Below are 14,966 nucleotides of genomic sequence, written 5' to 3' on the forward strand. Positions count from 1 at the left end.
AGTCATTAACCCCTGACTTTGAATGGGGCTCTGAGATTAGCTAAGTGGCCGCGTGGGAGTATATTGAGGGAAGAGGGAGGGAGATATCTAAGTTTCAAGGACTGAAGTTTAGAGGAAGGGCCAAAGGAAACCCTGGCACTTCAGCCAGGCAAGGTGGGCTCAATGTGGCATCAGGGTAGGGAGCCTGAAGAGAGCCGAAGTCTTTCCTGAGCCTGTGAAAAATCCCTTCCCCCACAGCATCCAAGAGGCTGTATCCACACCCTCCACCAGAGCTTGGCTCTCTTTATTACAAAACAACTTTTTTTTTTTTTTTTTTTTTTTGAGAGAAAGAGTGCAAGTGGGGGAGGGGAGTAGAGGGAGAATTCCAAGCAGGCTCCATGCTCAGCATGGAGCCCGATGCAAGGCTTGATCTCACAACCCTGGGATCATGACCTGAACCGAAATCAAGAGTTGGATGTTCACCCAACTGAGCCACCCAGGTGCCCCTCCAACACAACTTCTGGGTGTGTCTCCTGATTTTGCACGAGTTCCAGATGGGTGGTAGCTATACCTATTCTACTCGTTTTTCCCAGCACCTGACAGAGGGCTCGCCATACTATGGGCACCTAATAAAGGTTTGTCTTAAATTTCTGTGAACCAGCTTGACCCTAGATTGAGTAGTCAGAAGTGCTATGTAAGCCAGGGGGCACTGTGATTCAATGTGCATTTCTCTGTTGGAGAGCTGAAAAGGTTTTTTGGCTGCTCTGTAGTGATAAAGACTGAACTAGCTAGGCCCACACTATTTAAACCCAGGAACATGGGCTTTTTGGAAAACTAGATATCTCTTACCTAGTTTGCAATCAACAGGATTAAGAACGTGGAGAGTCAGACTGTCCAGGTTCAAATCCCAGTTCCCCTACTTACTTATTAGCTGTGTGACTGTGGGCAAGTCACTCCATTTCTCTGTGCCTCCATAAAAAATGGAAATTAAATGAGCTAATGCACGTAGAGTGCTTTGGACTGTGCCTGCACAGAGGAAGCACTTAAAATATGTTAGCTATAATTGGCTCTGATTGGAGACAACAGGATCCTGGCTAAAAAGAAAGCCAGAGTAGAAAATTATCTAGAGGAATATGCTAGTTCTAACAAAGCCCTAAAGCTAGACATTAGGCACAAAGAAGCCACATGTTCCAGAGCAGGGCTTCTGACCTTTCCTGTGTTGGCATCTATTCAAGTGATGCTCCCTTTTCAGAATAATGGTTTGTATTTATTTATTCATTCATTCATTCATTCATTCACTCTAATGTTTATTCATTTTTGAGAGAGAGACAGAGCGTGAGATGCGGAGGGGCAGAGAGAGAGGGAGACATAGAATCTGAAGCAGGCTCTAGACTCCCAGATGTCAGCGCAGAGCCTGACACAGGGCTCAAACCCACGATCCGTGAGATCATGACCTGAGCTGAAGTCAGACGCTTAACCAACTGAGCCACCCAGGCACCCCGGAATAATCGTTTGTAAATGCACAAAATAAAATACATAGGATTACAGAGAAAGTCAGTTATATGGCTATCAAAATACTAAACAAATTTATAATATAGTATTAGCCGTACTCTGTTACTAACACATTAGAAAATAAGATCCAGCAGTGGGTCTAATTACTACTGTAATTTTTAAATAGAGATGAGCACAAAATGTCATTTTCACATATCAATGTATTTCAATGTAATGACAAAGTCATAGGCACTACTAATATAATTGTGAACAGAAAGAAATGCCAACCTTCATTTCCAGATTAGCAAATGTAAAAAATAAAGCTTTTCCCAATACAAGAGGAACCTCTTTCCTAAGGAGAGCCAGAAAGAGCCCAGAAGTGCATCCAGGCATATCAAAAGATGCCCAAATTGGCTAATATTCCTTCCTTCCTTCCATCCTCCCTCCCTTCCTTCCTTCCATCCTCCCTCCCTTCCATCCATCCTTCCTCCCTTCCTTCCTTCCTTCCTTCCTCCCATCCTTCCTTCCTTCCATCCTCCCTTCCTTCCATCCTTCCTTCCTTCCATCCTTCCTCCCTTCCTCCCTTCCTTCCTCCCTTCCTTCCTTCCTTCCATCCTCCCTTCCTCCCTCCCTTCCTTCCTTCCATCCTCCCTCCCTTCCTCCCTCCCTTCCTTCCTTCCATCCTCCCTTCCTCCCTCCCTTCCTTCCTTCCATCCTCCCTTCCTCCGTCCCTTCCTTCCTTCCTTCTCTCCACCTTGTACAAACAGACATGGGGAATCCAAGAAGGACTGTGACTGCTGGAGGAGGGGAGTGTGTCTCCTTCATCAAGCCAAGGGAAGAACACTCCAACAGAGTAGCTTATAGAGATTGAGGGTGCTCTCAAGGGGAGCCAGGGGCCTCATTTCCTGGTTGGAGACCCATGAACAACAGCCATTTCAGACCTATTCAAGAAGGGCCGGGAGATAACTGGAGAGAGTGAGGTGGAGAAAGGGTGCAGTCAACCCTCCTACCACTAAGGGTGATGAGGCAGGGAACCTCCTCTGGTGAAGAGGACCCCACAGACTTGAGTCTCAACCAGGAAGGTGGCCCCCAGGCAAGAAGACCCCAGAAGCTAGTGGCTGGGGGCAGAGGGGGGTGTTCCTGATGAAGGGGAAGGAGGAGGAGGTCAAGCAAAGGTGGTTCTCCAATGTTGGGGCCCTGCATATTGAGGAGAAGCCCCTCACATCCCTCTCTGCCCACACACCCCCAAATGCACTTCAAAAAAGTCACAAATGGAGTCATTTGGAGCTCACCATGCGTGCAGACGAACCAGTATTCGCTGAGAGAGGACTTGCGCAGTTCTGGTTGAGTAAAAACAAACGTGTTCCTTTTCTCCAGTCCCTTTTTTCTGTCCCAGCACACAGGGCTGCCGCATACTCCATGGAACACCCTCACGTCATCTTCTGTGTGCAGGCCATCCCAGGGCTGTGCCACAGTGTCAGTGATGTTCCCGGGGTTGCCTGAGGAGAGAGGAGGGGAGAAAGAAGGGGGAGGAGGAGAAGGGATCCTTCAGACAGACCAAGCTCTCTCTTCACTTCAAACCCCTCGGGCCGAGTCAAACCTGTGCAGGGCAGAGGGAGGAAATGAAACTAGGGATAAAACTGGACCTTTCTATATCCAAATAGAGCAGCAACCTATGGGATCCACTCAGCATGTCATCAGGGGACGTGGGGAGGAGACCGATGCAATTCACGTTCGTGCCTCATCATCTTCAGACGTGTCAATACATGGAGTAGTGTGCCTTTCATTAATTTTGCAATTCAGACACCACCCAAATGCAGTCATGGGCCCTGGGAGTCACAGGGGGATGCATTCCTTTCTTAGCTGAAGACATCAACACCCTCCTCTCAGTAGACTGATCCCCAGAGATGGAAACACACTGTAGAACTGCCTGGCTGAATATTCCTTTCTTACTGGGGACTCAACAGTCCCTCCCATAGGGGCCCCAACTGGCTTGGGCCTTCCCTGAAGGCAGCAAAACACCTTCATAATCAGAGGCTTAAAAAGAAGACAAAAAGGAGCACCTGGGTGGCTCAGTCGGTTAAGCGTCTGACTTCTTCTCAGGTCATGATCTCATGGTTTGTGGGTTCAAGCCCCCTGTTGGGCTCTTTGCTGACAGCTCAGAGTCTGGAGCCTGCTTTGGATTCTATGTCTCCTTCTCTCTCTGCCCCTACCCTGCTCATGCTCTCTCTCTCTCTCTCAAAAATACATAAACATTAAAAAAAAAAAGTAAAAAAAAAAAGGGAAAATGAAGGAGTCCACTCCTTCAAGGAGACAATTCCAGCTCCGAGGAGTCTCGAGTGTGTAACTGTCTGTAGAAAACTTCTGTGGCACATGAGCTCTGATGGAACGTTCAATGGCTGTTTCTAAGGTCTAGCACTAACCACACTTTTCTCCAAAGCCAGGAGAGGCTGCTTAGGTGCCTAGGCACCAACAGAAGTTCAAGGAAGTTAATTTTCCCAGAGACAACCCTCCAGTGGGGGCGGGGAGTGGCAGTCAGTCTCCTCTCCCTCCAGTGGGACAATGCAAGGTACATTCCATGTCTACGGTTCCCTGCACATTACCCATTGGGTAACCAGAAAATAAGGCATGTTCTCAGCTCTTCAACCTTCTCTCTCTCATTGCCCCCTCATTCCTGCTTCCTGGATCACTTCCCAAACAAACTGCTGTACCCATGCCCTTAGCTCACAGCCAGCTTTTGGAGGAACCCAAAAAGAGTAAGACAGTAATCCTCCCTATAGCTGAAAAAAAATCAGGCTTCCTTAAAGGGTCCCCCACACACCTGCATGGCTTCAGGGCTGAGGAAATGCAAGTCACCGGAAAAAAGCCAAGGAGTGGGGGTGGAGAAGAATCATGGCAGGTGAGGAAAATCATTTAGAAATTATAAAATTAAGTAGCTTTAAAAAGAGAAACCTGGTTGGGAAATTACTGGAAGAGCACAAATTGAAAAATGTGCTCAAGACAGTTGAGAATCTGTCAACTGACAAGAGACGGCTTTGTGAAGAAAACGAACCAGAGCAGGGTGTCAGGCAGACAGATTGGCCCAATTAAGGGCAGAGAGGCTGGGGAGAAGGAGTGAGTTATCGCGTGGCCTCTGGGGGGTCTAGAAAAGCTATTCCTAGCAGGATAGATGGGCCCAGACAGGAGGCTGGTGAGAGCCTCTGGGGTGTCTGCGTGCTCCTTCCCCACTGTCAGGAGACCGTGAATGAACAGGGACAAGATGCTGTGTCTCCATGTCCTTTGAGACTGGACCACTGATCGCGTAAGATTCTCTGGAATAAAAGGGGACGGGGTGGGTACTCTATGGGAAGCCCCTCTTGGAGATCCGTTCATTCAACAAGTATTCATTGAGTCTGTTGACGTGTGGTGCTGCAGCCTGTTACGGATGGCATTCCTGCCCCAGGAACTTTGCAGTCCTTCAGGAGAAGGAAGCATCAAATTCTTGGGCTAATATTCATTACACGGGGAGGGATGGTCTAGATGCTTTGTCTCCTCATTTAACGTTCACAGAAACCTAGCAGGTAGGAACCACATAATCATTATTTCAGAGATGAGGAAACATAAACACAGAAAGGTTAGGAAAATGGGCCAAGGTGACAACACTGGTAAGGAGTAGAGCCAGAACCCAGAACCAGACAGTCCAGCTCTCAAGTCTGCACTCTGACCCACTACAGTTTAGTCTCTCCTATATTAAAGGATCTGACAAATTCCGCAGGAGGATCAGCTACATAATGTGATAATGCAGAGCCCTAGTTGGTGGTGGGGAAGCTAATCTCCTCTTCCCATGGTGTCCCAACACAGAGTAGTTGGGTGATCCCCAAGGAATTACAACCTCCTTGGTACCTGGGTCAGAAGTAGGCCCCCACCAGGTTTCCTGCTAAATGTGCCATGGTGCTTCCAGCCCAGCACTGGGATAGCTGCCTCCTTTCCCTGCCCTGTGACATCACGAGATGGGCACTGACCCTAGCCCTCCCTTCACACGTGCCCAGGCCTCTGCGGGGGGCAGAGGGTGGCAGCAGAATCGGGTCTCCCTCCCTTGCCCCCTGCCAATGCCAACCAGTCACGGTCCTGAGCTCCATGATCTGGGTACCCTGATGACATGGTTACTGGGCAGGGCAGAGAACGGGGAGCCAGAGGAGGGAAGACGGCAGCTACGAGCTCACCGTTTAGGAGACAGTAAGAGGCACACTCTTGAAAGTTGAGATGCCAATCCTCCGGCACATGCTCTATTGTCCCCTCAAACTTCACTTACAAAACACAACTTCAAAGATAAAATTATGAAGAATTTCAAGACCGCAGCTGCAGGGCATGAAACCCCAAATGTAAGAAGCCTGTGTGGCTGCTCTGGCAGCACAGCCATGCTCTGGCCCTGCCTGGAGTCATGGGAAATGGAAAACAGTTGGACTGTTCCAATACAGTCCTCCACACTCACTTCGGCACAGAATCCCCTTTGAGGTTAACGGCCCTTAGTGCTAGTGTTCATGGACCTCCCTCTTAAAATGCTACATCACTTCACTCAAACCTTGTAATAGCCACGTGGGTCAGGGAAAATCAGGGTTGTCACCATTCTTCCGAGAGGGAGAAACTGAGGCACAGAGAGGCAAGTGTTTCTCTTGAAATATGATAGGTATTGGTAGGTATGGTAGGTGTTACAGTAGGTAAGAGGCAGGGTCAGCTCTCAAAACCAAACATCCAGCCTCCAGGTCCTGTGCTCTCTCCCTGCAATGCACCAGCCTTCCCAACCCTCCAAGATGCTTTTCACATCCCCTGTTTGTCGCTCAGGAGAAAGCCGTAATGCTGGCAGGTTGCCATCCTGAAGCTAGTATTTATTAGGAAATCTCCAGGCATGCCAGGAAATTACAGATCAGCAAATTAGTTTAGTCATTTCACTAGTTGAAGGAGCTCTTCGCAAGCTCTGTAAAAAGCTTTTTCAAGAACAAGTTGTTAGAAGGGGTGTTTTGGTGCCTTAAAGACACCATGTTATCTTGGGCATCCAAAGACCTCCTTGAGGAAGAGAATTCCCATCAGACTAAGAAGAAACTTTAATGACCTTGAAAAATACCACACCACAGGGGCACCTGGGTGGCTCAGTCAGTTGGTGTCTGACTTCGGCTCAGGCCACGATCTCGTGGTTCATGAGTTCAAGCCCTGCATCGGGCTCTGTGCTGACAGCTCGGAGCCTGGAGCCTGCTTCAGATTCTGTGTCTCCCTCTCTCTGTTCCTCCCCCACTCGTGCTCTGTCTTTCTCTCTCTCAAAAATAAATAAAGCTTAAAAAAATTTTTTTTTAAAAACACCACATCACAGGTGTGGCAGCCAGCCTTCAAGATGGCCCCCAATGTCCCCTGCCTCCCAGTATTCACAACTTTGGGCACCCTCTCCCACCCTGAACAGGGATGAACTGTCTAATCAGAAGAATATTGCAGAAATGACATTTGTGACTTCAAAGATGAGGCCCTAAAAATATTGCTTCCATCTTCCTCTCTCTTGGATCACTCAATCTGGGGGAAGCCAGCTGCCATATCATGAGGACACTCAAGCAGCTCTGTGGGGAGGACCTAAAGTCTTCTTCCAACAGCCACGTGAGTAGAGTAGGGCCATCTTGTAAGTGGATCCTCCAGCACCACTCAAGCCTTCAGATGACAGCAGCCCTGGCCACTGGTTTGACTTCTGCTTCACAGAGCACCCTTGAGTTAGAACTGCCCAGCAAAGCTATCCCTGCATCCCTGACCCACAGAAGCCACAAGATAATACATCTCTGGTTGCTTCCAGCTGCTAAGTTTGGGCTTTGTTACGCAGCAATAGATAACTGATACATTTCATTAAAAAGATCATGGGAAATCAGCTGCTCTGAAGTAGAAGGGTAACGAATTTCTTGAGTTGGATATAAACATAGTCACATCCTTCAGGTCATTTGTTCTCTTCTTGCTGCCACCATCACTTCAAGAAAGCCCCAAGGGACACAGCAGTCACAAATTTCGGAAGGAGAAGGAGAGGTAGGGAAGGGGGACTCAGGTCACTATCTGAGGCTTCTACACAGGATTGCTAAGGTGGCACATGGCCCTCTGTGGAGCCACATGAGGCCACCCCCCCACACACAGGTAAGAAGCAGTATATACTCTAGTAATGTATCTTACAGCTATGAATTGTTACAAGAACAAAAATCCCAGTGAGTGATTACTGAGCACTTTGCATGCTGAGCACTTTACATTTGCTTTTAGCGCTTCAGCTAAATTAGCACTCACAATAACCTAGTAACATCATGCATTGGGCACAACACATCCATCGTGAGTGACAAAACCCAACTCAAACTGGCATAAGCCAGAATGGGCATTGATGGATTCGTTAACTGAGAAGTGCAAGGGGTGTCCTAGGCTTCAGGGACTGTTGTATCTAGGGTATGGAGTTCTTTCTTTCTCTTATTCTCCCCTTCTACCCCTTATTCTCTCTCCTTCTCTTCCTCCCCTAGTCATCTCCCTGATTTTTGTTCCCCCAGGAAACTTGGACACCAGTAGCTCAAGCCTATGCTCTAATAATCTAAAACCAAGAGAGGCTCTCTTTGCCAACAGCCCCATATCAGATCCCATGGCAGGTCTCTGATTGGCCCTACTTAGGCCACTTCTTTATGCCAATCCCTGGGGACAGGGCCATGGGGCACAATGATTAGTTAGGCCTGGAACACGTGTCCAATGGGTAGATGGGGCACAGTAATTGCCAGTCCCACCAGAACCACATGCAATGGCAATTTCCTACTTAGCATGAAAAAGGGATGATAGGCAGACAAAAAACACATTTATGATCATCATCATCATCATCATCACTTTACAGATGAGGAAACAGGCTCAGAACAGCTGCAAACCCCTGCCTGGGGTCTCATAGCTGGTAAACAGCAAAGGCATATCTGGCTGACTCCAAGGCCAAAGTTCTTAGCCATGCTCCTTCCACCTTCCTTATCCCACAGGGTCCTCTGACCCATACAGGAGATCTGCAGACAAGATGATCTCCCTTGCGGAAGCCAGAGCAGTTACCTGATGCCAATCCAGGTCCATCTGACACAATCTTCTTTTTCCCAGCCTACCTAGTTCACCTGGGGCTAGAGAAGGCTCACCCAAAGTATCTCCTGTCCTGACCTTGACTGCATCAACAGCCAAACTGACTATGACCATCTCCGCCTCCAGATGAAACTATTCTATAATATCCCCTTGCTTTTGGAGTAAAGATCCAAACTCTCACCTCAGATAAGAGCTCTGAACATCTGACCGCTGTCAACCTCTGGCTCATTTTTTCCACTCCCTGTCTCAGCCACACTATTCCTGTCAAATTCGGTGAAAGTACCCTTCTTCCTCCCACCCCAAGACCTTTGCATATTCTGTTCCCTCTACTTGGTGTGTTCATTCCTCTTCTCTCTGCCTAGAAAACTCATCCTTCACATCAGCTCCTCAAGGAAGCCTCCACACCTCCATTGCTGGGGTCACTTCCTCTGCCTAGGTCCCCATGGGAGTCCAGAGCTTTCACTGAAGTCATGAGAATACATTCATGTGGGATCTATAGTGAAAATCTGCCTTTCACACCAGACTGTAAACTCATCAGAGCAAGGATAATGTCCCTGTTTCTATTCATTATGTCTAGCACTTAGCCCAGGGCTTGACCCAAAATAGACCCTTAGAAAGCATTTATTGAATAAATGAAAGGAAGGAAGGATGGAAGGAAGGAAGGAAGGAAAAAAGAGAGTGGGGAAGGAAGGGAGGGAGGAAGAAAGGGAGGGAGGAGGGAAGGAAAAAAGAAAGTGGGGAAGGAAGGGAGGAAGGGAGGGAGGAAGGGAGGGAGGGAGGGAGGAAGGGAGAGGGAAAGGAAGGGAGAAGGAAGAGAGAGGGAGGAAGGGAAAGAAGAGAGGGAGGGAAAGAGGGAGGGGGAAGGGAGGAAGGAAGGAAAGAAGGAAGGGAGGAGGGAGAGAGAGAAGGAGGAAGGAAAGGAAGCAGGGAGGATGGGGGGTGGGGGCAGGGAGGGATTGCCATGCCTCAAATTAAAGCTCACGGAGTAAATCACAAGTATTCCAAGATGTTGATTAAACTCTTAAACTAGGATGAATGTGAAGAACATGAAACTATTACAAGCATTAGAGGATTTATTGGCTGAGCCTGGCTGCTTTTCAGTATTATTCCCTTCGTTCTCATTGCATTGGAACCACAGGGTGAAAGTCATGGGGAGAGGGAGGAAGGGGAGGAAAAGGAACAAGAAGCAAGAAAAGAAGGAAAGAGAGTAGGGAAGATGAACAGGTAGGAAGAGTATATAGGGGTCAGGGAAAGAGGGAAGGTTAAGGGGGGAGGAAGAGAGAGAGGAAGAGATGAAGGCATAAGAGGAGGAGGGAAGGAGATGGAGGAAGGGAGAGGAGGAGGAGAAGGGAAGAAAGGGGACAGGAGGAGGTAAGTACAGTGAGTCAGAGGGAGGAAGGAAAGAAAAGAGGGAGGAAGAGGGAGGAACCCATCTAAGTCTGCTAATTCCAAATAAGCAGGGATAGGAAATAACGCAGGGCGATTCTGGCAAGCCCAGCACCCAAACATGCAAGCCCCACCCTCTCCAGGAGATGTCATGCTATGGGTCTCTGCCAATGGCAAGCTGTCAGCCTGGAGGCTGGACAGAAAATACGAGATCCATGGAACTGAAGACTTCAGGTGGGAAGTATACTCAGAAGCAAAAAGAAGGAAACCAAGATAACAGCTGATATAGGGAGGGAGGTGGAAAAAATAAGGAATGTGTCACTCCCTCCCTCTGCCATGGGTGACCCACTGGGTACCCTCATCACCTCGGAGGCTTCTGGACCTCTGTTTTCCCTTCTGGTTGTGTTGACAGGATGAAGGGATGTTTATTGCTAACACAGCAAAATGTGGTCCAGCGGCCGGGAATCTCCCTGGCATGATTAATTCATGTTCTGAACAAATGAACACGAGTTTGTACCGTTGCAGTGCTTGTTGTACACATGGGGTGGTGGGGCCAGAGGGCGGGGGACATGGAATCTGGCACTGGCTGTCAGCAAGTGCAGTGCACACTGATGGGATCCCCACAAATGCCCCATCTCCCAACTTGGGCTCTTGGGAGCATTTCCTGTTACAAATAATAAGCATGTGTGTTGCCTCTGGGGGTGAAAGAGGGTCTCCAGCACAGGATCTGTGCATTTCAGGTAAACGTCTTTGAGCATGGATGGGTTAGCAAAAAGGTAGGAATACACGTCGAGACAGTGAAAGGGATGATTGCAAAAATGAAGGGGACATTCCTCCGGCAGGAGCAACTTGGTGATTGAAATGTCCAGTGAAATGCCTGAGAGGAAATCAAGTAAACCCTCTTCCACCAACCCACCCTGAGGCATCTATGTCTTGGCAGTTTACTCCTATTGGGACCACTCATTCAGCATTAGAACTTATACAGGCCATTCTGACCAAAAAAAAAAAAAAAAAGAAAGAAAGAAAAAGAAAAAAAAAGAAAAAAAAAAAAAAGAGGGGGAGAATTTACTGGCTCAGGTAACTGAAAAATCCAGGGATTCAATGTTTTCAGGCACGGCTGGATCCAGGAATCCAAGAATTGTCATCAAGATTGTTTTTTCTCTCTGTGGCCCTGGATTTGCTTTCCTCTGTGCTGGCAAGCTCTCTCCGGTGGAAACCACCCCTGTCTAAAGAGTGCTTCTCTTTCCCAAGAGTTTCCAAAAAATCTCAGGTCTGAGTCTTATCGATTGGGCTTGGGACATGTGCCACCCGTGGAACCAAGGATAAGGGGTCAGCCCTCCCCAGATTGGGATGCTATTAGCCAAATGATGGTAAATGGCTATTGTGCAGACAAAAACAACAGATGTGACCACAGAACTGTGTTGATAGCTGGAAAATGAGAGCACCCCTCCCCCCAAAATTTAAATACAAATGCTGGTTGCTAGGGAGGCAAGCCAAGGACAACCCACACATAGGTTATTTTCTGGGACAGAGAGAGCTGAATGGAAAAGATCCTTCCTGGCTCTCCTATAGGAATTCATTTGACAAATCCAACCCAGTGTTTCCAGAATTACCAGGCCTGGAAGGAGGAAAGTAAAGGCTTTACTAGAAAGCTATCCATTCATGCATTCATTTATTCATCACTCTCACCCTCTCTTTCTCCCACAACTCTGTCATCTGGTTTCTTCCTGTCTCTCTCAGGGGGGACTGTCCTTGTGAAAGTTGCCAATGACTTTTCTTTTGTTCAATCCTGTGGCCAATGTCCTCCTTTCCTTCCGTGATGACTGGGTACCACTGACTGCCACCCTCTTGACAACTGCTTTCTCCATGGCTCTTTGCTCCTCTGTTTGCTCATTCGCCCACTGAGAACAAACGCACTGTTGCGGCTTCTGTTTCCATCCCCTTATCCACCCCAGTCCAGAGTCGCGGCTCAGACCACTCTTCTGAGTCTTGGTTTTGTGAATTCAAGTGCCTCCTGGAAACTTCACCAGGTGACCCCCCCTAGCATCTTAGACTCATCATGTCCAAAATACTCCTCACAGCCATCCCCCAAGGCTACTCCTTGCCTAGTGTGCCTTGACTTGGGGTCTAGTACCACCACCCACCCACTTGCCTAACCCAGAGACCACGAACTAGACCAACGCCTCTCTCACGCTCACATCCATTTAATCGGTTGGAACTCCTTGGAAATATCCACCCACTTCTCACCATCCCCACTGAGAGTCTGGCCCCCATCATCTCATATCAGAATTTCTGCCAACAGTGTCCCAACTAGCCTCCCACCTTGTCCCACTCCAGTCCATCATCCACTCTGCACTCTGACATGTCCTTCTAAACACAAATTTGAACCCAGGCCCTGCTTGTTCCTCTAGGCTCACTTACCTTTTTCCACTCTTCTCTCAAATTCAACACACTGGCCACACTGAATGACCTACCTCCAATTTGCATAGGCTGTTCCCTCTGCCTGGAGCACCCTTCCTCCTGCCTCTTCACTCAGCTTCCTCTCGCTCATCGTCCAGGTCGCCTCTGCCAGCCATCACTCCCTCCAGGACCACTTCTAGACCAGTAGAGTGGTCCAAGACTTAGTTACGTACCTTTTCCGCATGTCCCCAAACATGAATGAATGAACGAATGAATGAATCAATCAACCAATCAATCAACTCTTTAGAGAAGATGGTGGTGGTACTCAAGTTCTTGATGAAAAGGAAAGTTCACAAGAGGAGAAGGGAAATCTATGTGTCTATTTTTAGCCACTAAACACTTTCTTTTTGACACTCACTTTCCAAACAAAAATGTATTAAGTTCTTACCTTGAGTCAGCTACAGCCGTGGTGGTCACTGAGCTATAGTAGCAAACAAAACAGACACACATCTTGCCCCTTAGAAATTATAATCTAGCAGACAAAACAGATCCTAAATAAACAGTTCAGCAACAGGTAATGTGTACTAGCCCTAACCCTCTTGTAGCAAAGCAAATTTTCCAAACATGGCTGCACCAATATATACCCCCTTCAGTATACTCTCTCACAATGTAACTGACACTCCTCTATTGAGATGTGGGGTTTACCTTCTCCTCTTAAAACTAGGTGGACTTTGGAACTGCTTTGACCAATAGAATGTTGTAGAAGTAACACAGAGTGACTTTCTGGTCCATCAAAGGCAACACAATTTCCACCAATTAATCAATATATGTATCTCTCCCCCCATTGCCTCATCTCTCAACTCTTCCTTTAGAACCCCACCCACCATGTTTGTAAGGAAGTCCTGACCACATGGAGAGGCCACGTATGGACGTTCCAACCTATAACAGGTCTCAACCGACAGACAGCATCAACTTCTACTCATGTGAATGAATGAGTCTTTAGATGAACTCAAGCCCTTGGCTCTTCCAGCTGAGTTCCTTGACACCATGGAGCAGGAAGAAGCCATCCTCATTGTGCTCTGTCAAGTGCCCAATCCACAGAATCTATGAGCATAACAAGTGACTGCTTTATGCCACGAGGTTTTGGAGCAATTTTTTCTGCAGCCATGGCAACTATATTACTTCTCTAGGCTTACTTGCAGAAAAGAATACTAGCTGAGAAATAGAGAGTAAAATATACCACCATTTCTGTCTTTTAATAGCTGTTGATATGCACTGGCTGTGCAAACTTGGGCATGTCATTTCCCATCTCTGGGTTCTTAGTCTTCCCATGTATAAAATAGGGTGATGGGGGTGGATGATTTCTAACACCCTAGGAAGCTTGAAAATTCTATTAATGGAGATTCGTTTATGGGATGCCCCAATCAAAACCATGTCAGTTGATATGGCAAGAGGTGAACTCTTTAATTGAAATTCCTGATTTTGTTTAAACATCTTTCTAGAGGGTGAACTCAGCTAAAGCCATTAGAAAAACAAAAGGATTCCTCTAATGTATAATTCATGAAAGAAGAGTGGGTTTGACCCAGTGGGTCATTTGGAATAAAAATGCCATAAAAATAAAATATGTTATCCTTCCCCTTCTGCCTCCCTCATCCCTTACACCAGCTAATGGAGGGGAAAGAGTGAATTAAACTGGAGTTCAGGTCAAAGGTTTAGTTGATTCATTCCAGAATGGTCATTCCCTCCGGCTGCTCCAGTAACGACAGACACTGCAGATGTTGACGAAGGTTTTGTCCCCGCCCCAGGTCCCCCCCACCCCCATCCTGAGTGATAAGGCCTCTCCTCCTTCCCTGGGGAGATGACCTCACCTTCTAATGGACTGCCCAATTAGGAAGCATATGAGCCTGTTGAGAAGACACCCTGTCCGCTTCAAAAGCTTTGGGGAAATTCCCCAAGGGGCCAACCTGTTTCACAGAGCAAAGGGAAAAAAAGTAGACAGCCTGTAATTAGTATAATAACCTGTTCGGATTCCACCTGCCTGTGATTTCCCCAGCTTGTTCATCCATTCATGTATTCATTCACTCAGGCAACAAATATTTACAGAGCAGCTGTGATGTGTAAGCCCTGGTGATACGACAGGTTCCCCAGAAGGAGCAAACGATTTGTGTGCATGCGATTGATTAAGAAAATGCTCCCAGGGGGCATCTGGTGGGGAGATATGGAGGGAGGGTAGGACAGGGAAGAAGAAGTTGCCAAGCGAAGGTTGATTTCAAGCAAGTCCCAGCCTCAGTTTGGTCCTGAAGGGAGCTCCGCAGTGAAAAGTACGCCTCAGGATTTGTCCCAAGTCAGAGCAGGGGAGCCAGGCTTTCACACCTCTGCATCAGTTATTGGTATGGTCTGCCCTCCTAGGAACACAAATCCCAGGCAACCTGGTGCTCTACAAGAGCAGGCAAAGTAGCTCCAAAAACCTGTGGACAGTCCTTCAAAAAAAAATCACAGGTGCAGGCCAGTAGAAATGAAACACCACAGAAGCCAAGAGCAGACATTTTCCACTCTTCCATCCCCAATATTTCAGCAATATCTCACCTCATGGTTGCAATAAGGCTGCAGCAGCTCCAAAC

General features: G+C 47.6%; 2 long non-coding RNA genes across 2 annotated transcripts in view; one reads left to right on the forward strand and one right to left on the reverse strand.

The window, feature by feature from the left end:
- The window catches only part of LOC132678755 (uncharacterized), a 163,086-nt gene that overhangs the window by 147,551 nt on the left and 569 nt on the right, over window positions 1–14,966 (reverse strand). Inside the window, exon 2 of the long non-coding RNA XR_009609800.3 lies at window positions 2,763–2,969. This is a non-coding gene — a long non-coding RNA (uncharacterized LOC132678755). The remainder of the gene's footprint in view (window positions 1–2,762; window positions 2,970–14,966) is intronic.
- LOC132678756 (uncharacterized) overlaps window positions 1–14,966 on the forward strand; it is a 48,634-nt gene that overhangs the window by 10,673 nt on the left and 22,995 nt on the right. The window lies entirely within an intron of this gene.

Source organism: Panthera onca, chromosome A2 (genome assembly GCF_046562875.1).
Source record: "Panthera onca isolate mPanOnc1 chromosome A2, mPanOnc1 haplotype 2, whole genome shotgun sequence".
In the NCBI taxonomy this organism is placed as follows: Eukaryota; Metazoa; Chordata; class Mammalia; order Carnivora; family Felidae; genus Panthera; species Panthera onca.